This window comes from Ovis aries, chromosome 11 (assembly GCF_016772045.2).
Source record: "Ovis aries strain OAR_USU_Benz2616 breed Rambouillet chromosome 11, ARS-UI_Ramb_v3.0, whole genome shotgun sequence".
In the NCBI taxonomy this organism is placed as follows: domain Eukaryota; kingdom Metazoa; phylum Chordata; class Mammalia; order Artiodactyla; family Bovidae; genus Ovis; species Ovis aries.
The window spans coordinates 52,460,445-52,474,711 of record NC_056064.1 but is presented as its reverse complement, the minus strand read 5'-3'; the positions used below and the strand labels follow the sequence as shown (position 1 = coordinate 52,474,711).

The 14,267-nt window shown below is 53.3% G+C and overlaps 1 protein-coding gene across 4 annotated transcripts in view; it reads right to left on the bottom strand.

Annotated features, from left to right (window-relative positions):
* RBFOX3 (RNA binding fox-1 homolog 3) overlaps positions 1-14,267 on the bottom strand; it is a 434,098-nt gene that overhangs the window by 196,510 nt on the left and 223,321 nt on the right. For all 4 annotated transcript variants that reach the window (XM_060395813.1, XM_027974221.3, XM_027974223.3 and 1 more), the window contains exon 3: positions 3,008-3,115. The gene's annotated coding sequence lies outside the window, so the exon portion shown is untranslated. The remainder of the gene's footprint in view (positions 1-3,007; positions 3,116-14,267) is intronic.

Sequence of the window (14,267 nt, the reverse complement as noted above, 5' to 3'; positions counted from 1 at the left end):
ACCGCTCAGACATTCTATGATGCTCTGTGGGTGTCAAGATACAACGTGCATGACATTCTTCTTTCACAGCAACTGGACCACAGCAATGCCCTATTTCTACTTCCTTCATATTCCAGGATTAGGAATAGAATTTTGAGAAAAAAAAATCCTCACCAGCATGGAGTGTGTCTACCACACACACACACACACACACATCCCAATGTCACAGCTCAACCCCATGAAAGGCCTTCAGAGTTGACTTCAAACCAAGGACACGGAAAACTCCAGTGACAACATCTTCACTCAGCTCCTTACACCCTGGGGCTCCTACCCCTGGGATACCACTCTGTCCCGTACAACCCCCTGCTGGAGGAAAGTTTGGGGCCAAGACGCCCACAGCCAGGCAGGCATGTTTGCCTTACAAGACAGTTCATGGACAAACGACTTCCGCCTGGCACGTGTTGATCGAGGAATCAGAAGACCCAGAAGACACGAGTCCCTGTGGCAGCCCCTCACTTCCTAGCCCCGCGAGGTCCTCATGCACAGTGGGGAAGGGGGGACAGTTCCCATGGGGCTGGGTGAGGCTCAACCATGGCAGCGAATGTCACCACTGCAGAGTCACAAGACTTCTCGGCGCGATGTTCTGAACTGGCCTGTCAGGAGAGGTGGAGAGGCCCTATCCTCACCAGGCTCCTTCTCACAGAGCCCTGGACGTCCCTTGACTAGGTATTGTGGGCTGCAGAGCTCAGGATGGTGACAAGGAGGCCTGGCCCAGCCGTGCTGTGATGCCTATCACGGGGAACCAGCCGTTTGGTGACCCCCAAACAGAAATAGATGAGAGACTATAAAGAATGCCGTGAAGCAATCAGAAAGGCCAAGGAGATGCAGGGCGACTCCAAGAGGGATGCTGTCCGGCTGGAGAAGGACGAGCTCTCCCGGCGCCTCTGTCTACTAGCGGAAGGCCCGTGCCCTCATCTGCCGGTTCTGGACAGAACATAATCGAAACAGGCTGGGTGGCCACTCCTCCAGAAGGCCCCTGAACTGCCAGAGGGAGGAAGCATTTGGAAAAAACGCCTGTCAGCCCTTTCTGCTTCTTCCTGGCCCCCCTCCCTCCCACTTGGGCTGTGTGGGCTGGGCAGACAGCACCAGAGGTGGGACAGCTCTGAGCTAGACAAACTTCTGAAAGGGCAAGGAGCCTCCGCTGGGCCGTTTTTCAGACTTTAATTCCACTGAGTGAAACTTCAAAAGGCTTTCCGCTTGCTCAGTCCAAATTCCCTCTTTGCCTTGGGCAAACACCGTCGTCCAAGGAGAAGGGCCAGCTGATCATCGGGAGGCCTACTGTAGATGCCAGCATCTGGCTGGGCGCTTCCGCTGCACAGAAGCAGCAACACCCATGGGTGAAACACTCACCAACTGGTGAAACCCAGAAGGAGTCAAACGACTCCTGGCAGGAGTCGTTTCCCGAGGCAGCAGGCTGTTGTGGCCACACACCCAGCTGTGAGTCTCGGCTCTGCCATAAAGAAGCCGGCGGCCATGACCTCCCTGAACCCTGCCCCTGACCTGAAGGAGGACAGATTCTAAGAACATCTCTCATTGGCACCATATTGAGAATAAACAAGGCAGGGACTAACCAGTCCCTAGCCCCAGGCCTCAGCAGTGTTAGCTGATAATCCCCAGCCCGGAATGCTGAGGCCAGCATGCCCCTGATGCTCTTGAATTTCAGCTGAGAGCAGACCCTAGGGACGCCTGTCCTTGGAGAGCTTCCCTGGGTCCTCCCCACTATGTTCCCCAGGCATCCTTTCTCTCTCTACAGGTGTTTCTAACTCAGTCTGAACAGTTCTTGCTTTGGACCCCAGGAGTGGAAGACAAGGTCTAGAGGAGGCATCTTGCCCAGTGACCACCCAGAGTGTTTCTCTTCTATGCACAGATGAGTAGGCATAGAAGGTCAGGAGCAAGATGCTGGGGAGGAGGGGAGGCAGGAAAGCCCAGGATGTCCTCTCCCTTGGCCTCCTCCCAGGGGCACAGAGGCCACACACCCAAGTCCCTCTTGTGCCCCACGGGGTGGTGGCCTTGCCCACCAGGGCCTCCTCCATTCCAGCTCCATGGAAACCTGGGAGCGCTTCTCCACATTGGTCCCCAGACCTGCCAGCCCAGGCCCTGGGCCTCTGCGGTGGAGGAGACCAGGGTGAAGGGAACCTCACGCCCTGTCCAGGTTCGGCAGCCAGGTTCGTGGAGAGTCTGGGAGAGAGTTTGGCCCCAGGCCTTCTTGAGAGAGTTTTCTTTTATATTTATTAACCCACTTTCTCTCCTGGCCCTTCGGAGCAATGAGGAAACCTCAGCCAAGGCTATTAATAGGCCAAAGCTGTCCCTGGGGAGGACAATGAGCTCAGACCCACAGCACAGGTGCCAAGCATAATGAAGGTTCCTGAGCTGCCTAAATATAGGCTGCGGCCGCGTCGGGGTGCTGAGCATGGTCTGCCTGTGGCCACGCAGCCCTGCTCCCCGCCGCCACCTGAGCCAGACCAGGCCCTGCTGAGAAAGGACCTGCCGTCACCCACACGTCCACCCCGGGTCAGACCTGGTGGGAGCTGCTGGGGGAGTGGGGGAGGGGTCGGCAAAATGACATGCAGTATAAATGACGCCTGTAAACAGAGAGTTTAATGAAAAAGGCAGTGAGGGAATTTATGGGCAACCCAAGGATCATTAAAATTATTTATCTACTTACCTCCCTTGCTGGCTGATCAGTCTATTAATTATCTATCATACATGCACTGATTTGCATTTCAGGGAGAGGGCAGGGTGAGGGCAGGTGAAAGACACAGAGGGGTCCAGGAGCCAAGTGGTGGGGACAGTGTGGACCCTCCTCTCTACTGACCACGGCTCCCCAACCGATACCCCATCCAGGCCACACTGCAACACTGCTGTGCCCTGTCCCCCCGCCCCAGCCGCACCCCTGGGCCTCTGAGATGCCCTGGGTCTGAGGACCAGGTCGGGTGGAGCAGAATGTGTGCCGGAAGGGGGCACGCACCTGTTTGCAGACGGGCAGCTCCTAGGACAGGGTCCCAGCCGGAGGGGCCTGCAGACCAGCTCAAGGGAAACGCGTGTGGAGTCTTCCTCAGGCAGCTCTGACTTAGCGCTGGGTTGAAAAGAGAAAACACAAGAACAAAACCATTTCCATCTCTGACTATCTGGAGTGCATCAGACACACGCTCTCCCGCGCTCTTGATTAAAAATATCACAGGACAGAGTGTCATGGGAACCGCATCCTTTGAACACTGCGACTGGAAAACATTAGGCTGGGGGAGTTATAATGAGGTGTCCCCGCTTACCCCTTCACAACGGCAGCCGCTCCCAGCTCTGCTCCCCTGCAGTGAGACTCAGACCAGTCCTGGGGACGCCAGGGGTCCAGCTGACCGTGGCCAGACTGATGGTGGGAGGGTCCGTGTCACCCATCCCCAACTCGGGCCCCAGCTCTTCGCTCAGGTCAACAGAGCCAGATTGAGGGGTAAATCATTAGCATCACCCCATTACCACTGCGGTTCCCCAGCACCAGCTTAGATTCCAGAGGCGTGGGGCTGACCAGGGGCTCCGCCTGGGGCTGACCTTGCAGTTTATGTACACATTGAACCTCTCTCATCAAAACCTGTGGGGCTCACCGAACCAGCCACGGAAGCCAATGCCTTAAAACAAATCTCCTTCCTTCCTTCCTTTCTTCCCTTCCATCTTTCTTCCATCTTTCTATCTCTACACGAGATCTACCCTCTTTCTATGGCTGCAGGATGTATCTTCGCCTAGCTGTCGATAGATACACACATCATGTGTAGGCAGACACCTGCACAGATGCATAGATAGATAGTATTGATTCCATTTCTCTGGAGAACCCTGTCTGGTTCAGGGCCTCTAGCTTGCATGCACCCCAAGAGATCAGCCCTATCCACTCACAGCACCAGAAATGCCACTGTCCCACCCCCTGCTCCGCCCAGCACGCAGTCCCCACTCCCAGGGAAGGAGCTGTGCCCCAGCAATGGTATTAAAGCAGGAGGGAGGAGGAGGCATTGAGGACCTAGTCGTCTGCTTGAGAACGAGCCAGGAATGACCTGGCCCTCCAGAGTCTCCGATGTGACGGCCCAGCCCCCGCTTCTATCAGGGCCTCAAAACCCACCCTGCCATCAGAGCCAGGCTCCCTGCATTTGCAGGACAGTCGTCCCCACGCGCCCCTCCCCTGTGCCCCCACCCAGCTGCCCCCCTTCCCCTGCCTGCCGATGGCTTCTCAATTCTGATGATGTATCAATAACTGCAAAGCAAAATGCCACAGTTAGCAGTGCTACTGTACTGTAACTAATCGCTTTTGGAATCGATTCTCAGGGTTGAGTGTGTGCAGCGAGGTGGGGCTGAGTCCCCGAGGCCGCTGCAGCCCCCAGGAATTAGGCACACCAGGAAAAGTTCCAAGAGACAAAGAAGAGGGGGGGCGGGAAAGGATGGGAGAAAGGAGACCAAGAAAAGAGCAGATTTTTAAAAAGACTAATACAGAGAACAAGGGGCAGCAAGTTGCGTCCTGACTCAAGGCCGGGCAAGGACACAGAGGGTGACAGGACCTTTCCTGGGATGGGGACACCCCTGACCCCCCAGTCCCAAGCAGCCTGCAAGTCTCGGACCTGGAAGCTCCTCCAAGCATATGCAGACCTCAGGGGTCTCTGGGGCTCACGTACGTAAAAGATTGTGTTGGCTTAATAAACTGTGTTGCTGCTGCTGCCAGGTCATTCTCGAGCAAACACAGGAGAGGACTGAGGGAGAGGTCAGGGGCCACTCCCGCCTCCCCAGGAAGGGGAGAGGGGGCAGGAGTTCAGCCCTAGGCAGGGCTGTGCCTCTGATCACAAAGACTCTTGGAGCCTTCTTCCTGCTGTAACACATGAACCCCTCCAGAGATCCTAGAGGGAAACTGAGGCACAGAACCCTCGAACACCCCCTCGCCCCCCACCAAGGTGCAGATTGGAGGCCCAGGGAACATGGAGCCTGGCTTGTGATGGCCACACTGTCCTCACTCTTGCTACAGTGGCCTCTGGGAGACTTGGTTTCCCCACCTGCTATGTGGACTGCTTAATAGCTGCCCCTTGCACAGCCCTGACCCTGCCTGCCCCAAGCAGGATCATTGAAGGAGGTGGGACAGGTGGGGCCACACCACAGGGGCTAGTTTAGGAAAGTGCCAGAGAGGGGACAGGAGCCCCTGTGTGTCTTCCAAGCATGAGTGCCAGGACGAAGCGTTAGTGGGTCCAATGCCCTGGGGTCCACACATCACCCACTTGTTCCTTTAGCCACCCCACCCTGCTCCTGTTTACCTCACCGCTTCCCACCCCAGATCACCCAAATCCCCAGGACAGAGCCCCAGGGACTCAGGCCAGAGCTGGGCTGTCTGGGGGTGGAGGGGGCAGAGAGCCCCAGGCAGGTAGGTAAGTGGGGGGAGAGGAGAGGGGCTGACGGGGAAATGGAAAAGGTCCGGTGGCACCTTCAGGGCAGAGAAGGAGGGCATGACATCCAGTCTCTTCCTGCAGAGAAAGTGCCAAGGCCAGGGCTGAGATTGGCTATTTGCTTCACTTGCCCAGAGGCTGCTTCCATCGGTGACCCCTGGGGGCCCCTGTGGCTTCATCGTCTCTCCCAGAGAAGAGCGGGAGGCTTGAGACTACCATACGGCCCCTGGACCAGGAGACAGCCCTGCCAATTCTCCCACCTCCTCTGGAAGCCACTCTGCGGCCAAAGGCAAACATCTCCAGACCTCTGTTCACCCTTCCCTGCATCTCCATCCCTCTCCCTGGATTGCTTTGAGGATCCCAGGGTATGTGGTTCAGACTGGCAAGGCCTGAGGGCTCAGCAGAGACAGACAGTCTTAGAGGGCAGGGAGGGGTCGGGGCCCTACACAGGCTGCCTGGTGTTTTGGCCAGGGAGCTCAGGGGTCGTGATCACTCCTGAGGTGTGGTGCAGGCACTGGGGGCCTAACAGGGAGTCCAGATATTGGCAAATGGTTTTCTTAATTTTTTAAAAGTAAGTAGAACCGTTTCAGGTCTTGCCCTAAATCTTTCCTGGGAACAGACTGCTTTCCCAAGTGGGAGAGTAGAGGACAGAGTAACCCACAGTTCCCCAGGAGTAGGCAGAGGCTCAGCCTTGCTAGTAAACAGAGGAAAAGTGAAGTCGCTCAGTCGTGTCCGACTCTTTGCAACCCTATGGACTGTAGCCTACCAGGCTCCTCCATCCATGGGATTTTCCAGGCAAGAGTACTGGAATGGGTTTCTATTTCCTTCTCCAGGAGATCTTTCCGACCCAGGGTTTGAACCCGGGTCTCCCACATTGTAGGCAGAGGCTTTACCGTCTGAGCCACCAGGGAAGTCTCAAACAGAGGAAAGGTGTGCAAGAATCAGGGGATTTAGAGTGTAGCAAGCTGCCACTTCTCAGCTCTCATGTGGACAAAAGTAAACGTGCTTGGCAATCTCAGTGAGGATAGACGAGACAGCTGGTGGAGCACGGGCGGGTCCAGACAGTTGGAGAGCTGTGGGCAGGATCTGGAACATTCTAAGACCAGCCACTCACAACCAGGTATCATCTCCAGGGCTGAAGGAGATGAGCCCAGAGAACCATGCCTCTTTTGCAACAGCAATACCATTGCTGTTGGTTCTGGACAACCAGAGCATTCATCAAGGACAGAGTGGGTGAAGACAAAGCCATAGATTCCTAAGACAGATTTCTCCACAACAGACCAAAGGAATGGATCAGAAATGCACAGAGGAGCTGCAAAAATACAACGCCGAAAGAAGCAAGTTGCAGAAAGAGGCCACGTATGTGCACTTTAAGAAGCGGGAGAACTATGGTCTGTTTGTTGTTCATGGTTATATGTGTGCAAGTGTGTTTTCAAGGGACAAAATGATGGACACCAAGTTGATGCTCAGAGCTGCCTCTGGGTGTCGGGTGGGGGTGTTGAGGCTGCGGGTGCAGAGGGGACTTGTCCTCCATCTCTAAAGCCTTTTTTTTTTTTATTTTTAAAAACACACTATAACTAAATGTTAATCATTGTTAATTGCAGTAGAGAAACATAGATATTTATTATATTTTACCTTAACTCTCTGCCCCTTCCAATTTTGTCTCCAAAAATTTTCTGAGATAAGCATGGTTTGATTAGAAGCCCCTTGAGGAAGTGAGAGACCCGGATGACACATGTACTCAGCAGTAGCACAGTGATTTACACCCTCAGTGGCTCAGCAGAAATCCGTGGCCTGGGTGGATGAACAGATGAACGACATGCGTGATAGAGGCTTCAGAAGAATCAGATCTGCCCTTTCCGCTCTCTCTCCACTTAAAGGACAATAAACTAGTCTAGAACTGTCTCTTCTACTGCCCACTGAGAGTTTCTTTAGAAACCACCAGCCTAAGCAGAAACTGTTGCATTCCAAACGAGGGTCCTGGGTGGGGGACAATCAGTCTTCAGATGCTCTGGAGTCTAGACCATCTGTGTTTCCAAGAACTCGGGTTCTCACATTCTTCTCCCCCCTAAAATGCAAGGGGAGGACACAGAGCCTGGGTGACCCAGCAACTGTCCTCCGAGCAGAGTTTCCCCACGGTGGGACGAGTACCACAAGACCCCGACTGCTCAGAGGGCTTCTTCACTCCCTGGTAAGCAAAGATCTGCACGCAGACAAGGAACCCAGAGCGACACAAGAGGGGTCAGCAAGGTGGCTGTTCTATTACGAGGGGCCGAGTCCTGGGAGCTTTCTGGCAGGTCTGCTCTACAGGCAGAAATCCATCCAGGGCAATTTACCCTGAGAGCTGCCATCCTTTATCCTCTGGGCTGTGCAAGCACACTTGCCCAGGTCCTCCAGTGTGGACTGGGCTTTGAGTGTGCCATGGTGGGCAGACGTGCCCCCGGCTCTGGCTCTGATCTTATAGATGGTTCCGCTTTCTGCGTTACAAGCTAATAAAAGCTGTGTGATCAAATTCCAGGTCATTACTCAAGGAAAGGGACCCCTCTGTGGTCGCCAGTCACAGTTTCGAACCAATTAAAATAAGCCCGGCGTTTCTGCAGGCTGCCGCCGTGCCCGCCACCCCAGAGGTCTCGGAGGGCCCATGCCTGCCATGAGCAAGATGCACGAAATGTTAATGGAGACGCTTAAATGCCATGTCGAGGGGATTCTGGTAAATAAGGCCACATGGAAGAGGCTTGGGGAGAAGTCTCCTGAGCTAACCCTGGAGGAAACTTCAATAAAACCGAGATTGGATTGAAAACAATTCACTCTGTCAGCTGGCAGAGCTGGGAGGGGTCTTCAGGGGAGGAAAGCTATTTTATTTACCATTAGTTCCCCTTTGCACCTTATGTGCCCCCTGCTGCCAACACCAGAATCTGCCAAGGTGACGGCACCCACTGAGTTGGCTGGGAGAATCGGAATCGGGGTGTCATTTGCCAGGGCGGGGCATAGACAAGCAGGCAGTGGTTTAGTGAAGGTGGTGAGTGGAGGGCCTGAACAGAGCTGCGAGGGCAGGGGCATCTTGGGGCTGAGAAGGTGGAAAGGTTTTGCTGAGGACTCGGTTGTGGGGAGCGGGGAGCAGGCACACTGGCAGCTGCTCTGAGTTCTGTTGGGTCCTGTTTCAGGTAGATCAGATGTCACCCATGAGACAAACAAATAAGGTTCCAGAGAACACTGCCCCGCATCTGGGTCAGCAGGTAGGTGGAGCATGGAGAGCACTCCAAGTGGACACTGTTCAGTGGAATGTCCACTCAGTGGACATTCAGTGTAAACTCAGGGTCAGCCCCGAGTTGCAGGGCTGACAACCCCACTGGGCTGAAACTTTGACTGTTGCCCTTCCTCCCAACCAAGACTGTCTATGGCTCAGAGTTCTGCCTGAGGCAATTGAAGGACCCCCAAAACAAAAGAAGAAAAAGAAGTCACCAGGCCCAAACAGAGACTTGAGGAATCTGGGCTAGGTGAGCTGGGCAAAGCAGTCTGGTGCCCTTCCTCACTCAGCCCCCTCCCCCAAGGCCACCAGAGCCTCCCCTGCATGCCTGCTTCTGTCAGTCACATTTTACAACTGGAGTAAAAAACATTGTCCCAGCTAGGGTTGCAGATTTAGCAAGTCAAATTACTGGGGTGGTGGGTGGGGGGAGGTTAGTCACTAAGTCCTAAGACTCTTGCGATCCTAGATTTTCCAGGCAAGGATACTGGAGTCAGTTGCTATTTCCTTCTCCATAAATTACTGGATGACTAAATTTTAACTTTCAGGTAAACAATAAATAATGTGTTTGGCTTTTTTGAGTATAAGTATGTATCATGCAATAAATATTTGGGACACACTCATACTCTCAATTATTCATTGTTTATCTGAAGTTAGAATTTAACCAGGTGCCCTGTATTTTTACCTGGCAACCCTAGCTCCCAGCTGTCTGACTGCCCAGCCTACATACACAAACATACACACACGCTCATGTACATATACGCATAGGCATGCACACACAGGCACACCCTTCAAAGAAAAGAAAAGAGCTAACACAAGGAGCAAACTGCCTGCCTGCTGTTTCCCCTCTGTTCGCTCCTGAGCCCTCTTCCCATTCCCCACCCCCCAACAGCTGCCCCATCACTCAGACAAAGAGGCTGGGACACTAGGATTGTCACTTGTCCAAGGCCGCACGGTCAGCATGCAGCCTGGCTGAAATTGCAGACCCAGGTCATTCGCATTCCAAAGTCTGCGCTCTTTCCACAAAACCAGACCCAATGCATCAAACTTTGGATGTTTATCTCCAAACAAAATGGCCATAAGGAAGTTGCTATTGATTCTGCAGTCAAGTCAATGCACAGTATTTGAGGCCTTGGCTCAGCTCACGCCAAACTCGGAACAAAGATGCTATTACAATCCAGGGAGGTCCCTGCTGGGGAGCTCACTCAGGACAGGGGTGTCGGTGAGCACACGTGGCTTCCATTCAGAGGGCTGGTGGTTTGGGTCCACCCAGAGAACTCCGCTGGCAATCAAGGTTGGAGCAAATATGGAAAGCGACACTGGTGTATGTGGAAGGGCATTCTAGAAAAGAGAATCTCTCCACTGGAACCAAAAAGGGGACAAAATTTGTGCCTTCTTGGGTTGAAAAGATAGACCTGAGATTGTTTGCAAATTGGCAAGGTGTCCCTGAGCCCTCAACTTCTCCTTATCAACTAGTTGCTTCCTGGATAACCAGTACATTGTTTAGAACCTTGGTATGTGGTTAGAATTGCAATCTTTAATTTAAAAAAATCACAGTCTTTGATGAGGCCAAGGTGAGTCATGTGTGGCATTCTTGTCATCCATCTGGGCCACGCTATTGGCAGGGAAAGAGATTGAAAGAGACTGACAAGTCTTGCCCTTTACATCAGCAAGACAGTTACCACACTACACACTAACTCCCAAGTCTTAATCACTTGGTTTCATAATGACTTTTCTGAGAATGAAAGTTAAGCTTTACCACTTTGTTGTATCTAGAAATAACTCCCCCCGACCACCTCCTCCTTTGAAAACAATCACTTCACGGATTAGAAAAACCTCCAGCACATTGTTAGTAAATCTTCCTCCTGTGAAGTGTCTGCCTGCTGTCAGCAAGTTTTATGAGAGACAGAAGCTCCTGAGAGTTGTCAGCTGGGCTCTTGCAAGGACTAATTTTTGTCGTGAGTGAAATAAAAGTATTCTGTACCTAAACATCGGGATGGTTCAGGTGTTATTTGCTAACCCAGTGGCCAGGAAGAAAAACAGCATGGGCTTGAGGAGGCCACAAGGAAGAGGAGGGGACCATCATGGATCATCCGAAACTCTCACCCAGAGGACACCACCAATCATGTTTAAAATCCAGAAAACGAAACTGCAAGGCCAAACGAGCTGGGGAGGTCTGCTTCAAGGAAAGCGCAGCCAACGCCTCCAGCTCTTGCTGCCACGGTCTGCACCACCACACCTCCCATCTTCCTTTCTCAATAGTGCAGTCAAGAGGCAGTCAAAGTACCAACATCGTGAGGTTTTCATTATTTGCCTGATGAGGTTTTGTTGGAAAATTGTGTGCCTAGTGTTGCATCTTGAGACTTTCTTTGTAAGGAAGGAAGATGTGGGGAGGTGGGGGGAGGAAGCTGGTGCTGGATTGCTGGATTTCAGCTCTTCCGGAGACAGCCCCCTGCAAGGAGCTGGTTTAATTATAGGCAGGTTGTTGTTTTTTTTACATGACCTACTTCCCAGATGGTTTTCCCCGTGTTTCTTTAATGCCACGAAGTTTTGACATATTGGAGCCAGGAAGGAAGAGCAGTCAGACCTGCATCACCCAGAAAAGGAGGGAACCTGGGGGCTTGATGGTGGGCCTCAGAAGAAAGGAAGAGATGAAACAGGTAAGAGGCTGGGAATGAGAGAGGCGGGAGAGGGAGAGAGAGCAGGGAGGCTCTTGCTGGCACTTGGGAGATACTCAATGACCTCCCTGTACAAACTCCCTGGTTGGCCTAAGCAGCCATTACCCAGGAGGCCTCGGCCAGGTGAAGATCGGCTGAAGATCGGCTCACTGGAGGGCTCTGGGCAAATTACTGCTGGGGGCAACCTGGGCTGGCTGGTGTGTCCTGTGGTGCTGGACCATGTGGGTGGCCTGTGGCTCCTGAGATGTGGACACATTTCCAGAAGGCTGTGGTGGGTTTGCGGTCTGACAGCTATGACTGTGACCTCTGGGGGGAGAGGGCTGGGAATCACTCCCTACGGAGTCCCTCTTGGTGCTGACTGTGACTCCAAGCCCCAGGACAAGAAGGTTCTGCAGACAGCCTGCCACCAGGGCCAGCAGCAGACTAAGGGCCCCTAGTGCCCTGGCTGTCCAGCAGGACCCCAGATCTTCCTGCTTGGAGAACAGACTTGACGATGCTCATTCTGTCATTCTCCTGCCTTGAGGCAGGGACCCTCTTTGACCGTCCTCGTCAAGAGAATTGGTACAATTTTAAAATGCTTCCTGGTAAGGCATTCCCCATGCTCTCTCTCCCTTGGCAAACCAACCCCACTGCCAGAGAAAATCCTTCCTCTGATGTATCCCAGATCCTGCGCGAGGAGCCCTGAGAGCACTCCCCACCGCCTTCCCTGGGTGCGTTTGGAGAACAGCTGCTTGCCGCCCGCTGCTGAGTTGCCAATAGAACCTTCAACATAGAAACACTGCACCTCACAGCTGTGAGCTCTGCCTGCCTGCTCTGTGCATATCTGTCTTTCCCCCTAAAATCCTGGAGCAGGATTGCTACTGTTTGCAGCAGGCACGGCTCTGAGGAGCCGCCCTGCTTCTGTGTGTCACAGCCTGGCTCTCGCCGGCACTAATAGGTAAGCGGGAAATGGATTCCTCATGCCCCTGGGAGCCACCTTCTCGGCACATTCAGAGAGTTTGGCACGTTCTGCCAGCAGCCTCCATTACAGCAGCTTCAGGTCCTAGAGGTAATGGGAGGCACTGGGGGAGGCCACCACAGGTGCACTGGGGTCCCTGGAGAGGAAGCCTTCACACGCCACCGCTGCCGATACCCACATGCCGTGAAACGCCACGTATCAATTTGATTCATGGCCTTTGTGTTTCAGATTCAGATGGGCTGAAAAAGACAGCTGGGCTTAAAACCTATTGTGCTCAAATGAGGAGTTGGAGCTCAGGGCACAGAGGGACCCTGTCATCTTCTAAAGGTGGATCCCCACCTACAAAGATCTGGGGACCCTGGGGACCCACCTGTGTCTTCCTTGTATAAAATGCCAACTCTGCAACACCAGGGAAGGAAACCAAACACATGGCCCCCTAAGGCACTCTCTTGCTGTTGCAGCAAGTCTCAGGGAGCCAACGGCTGCTGAGCTCGGGGCCCCTGTCTCCTCTGGACCCTGCCCTGACACACCTACTCAGCTGAGCTGGGACACAAAGCGACTTTAAGGCCAGGCAAAGAAACCTCCAGGTCTAAGTTTTCCATGAAGAGCAGGTGAATTAGTTCTCATCAGAAATGTATCATGGCCTCTGGACTCACAGAGAAGACACACCAGAGAGAGGGAGGGAGAGACAGAGATGAGAAGGAAAAACAGGGATGAGTATTTACCAGGCACAGGGAGACTGAGAAATGGAGACTAGAGGATGCCAAAAGGCTTTAGGAATCTGCATTCTAATGCAGGAGCTAGCACGCACCTGTGTGACCTGCTCTCAAATCTGCATGCGTGTCTATTACTAACTTTAAAAATGCAAGAGTTGACACAGAACAATGTTGGGGTAAGGGAAAAAGAGGTGGGTGCAAGTAGAGAGATACCAGGGCATACGCTGTCAAGGGTGGGATTCATGATGTGTCTCAGAAGGAGTGATAAATACGGGGGGGCGGGAGAGGAGAGGGCACCCCAACCAAGAAAGAGAGCGAGAGCGGTTCTACAGAGCGCCTGCCGTGGAACTAAGGCAAGCAGGTTATGGTCTCACCGAGACTGTAATGCTGAAGGGCTGGCAGAACATGCCAAGCCACTCAATGAGTTGGCCCAGGCAGTGTGCCCAGGCACAGTTCCCAGCACAGAGCCTGGCACCTAGCAAGCTCTTAATAAAAGTTAGTTTGCTTCCCCATGTGGAGCGGACCCAACCGGGGGCAGTGGAGCGGAGGGAAGAGCTAAGGACCTGGCTCCTAAATGAAACTTGTTTTCCTGGGAATGACGAAATCCATGTCACATAGGGTCCAAAGGCAACAGCAGGTGAACGAGATGCCCAACGGTTGGGATGGAAAGGGAAGGGGCCCAGATAGCCAGTCACCAAGACGAACATTCCTAAGCAGGTTCACCAGTCTCAAAGCCCCAGCTGCACCTGTGGAGCCCCAACTACACCACACATCTGGGGAGAGAATACCCAGGGTTGTCTTTGGGTCCACAGAGGGGATCTGGGATGCTTCGTAAGTTAACGCACAGTGCTGTGATTCCCGTGCCTGGGAGACCGCTTCCCAGCTCGAGCAACTGCAAAGCACTCAGGGAAGGATATGAGATTGGCTGGCACGGGGTGTGGACAATCGGCCCCATGCTTACTTGTCACAGCCATTAGTTTGAAAGTAGGAAACACAGTGGATGTGGAGCTTGGGCAAAGCTGTCAGGCACCCTAAGCCACAGTGCTGTAGGTGCCAAACAGGGACTCCTATCATCAGATTCCATTGTCATTGGGATTGGAAAGAAAGTGTGTGAAAGACACAGAATTGGTGTGTAACGATATAAGATCTGCTGTTGTTGTCCATGATATCCAGGTCTTGGTAAGAGAAACACTGGGCCAGGACTTCTCACAGAGGCTCCAGGGGCAT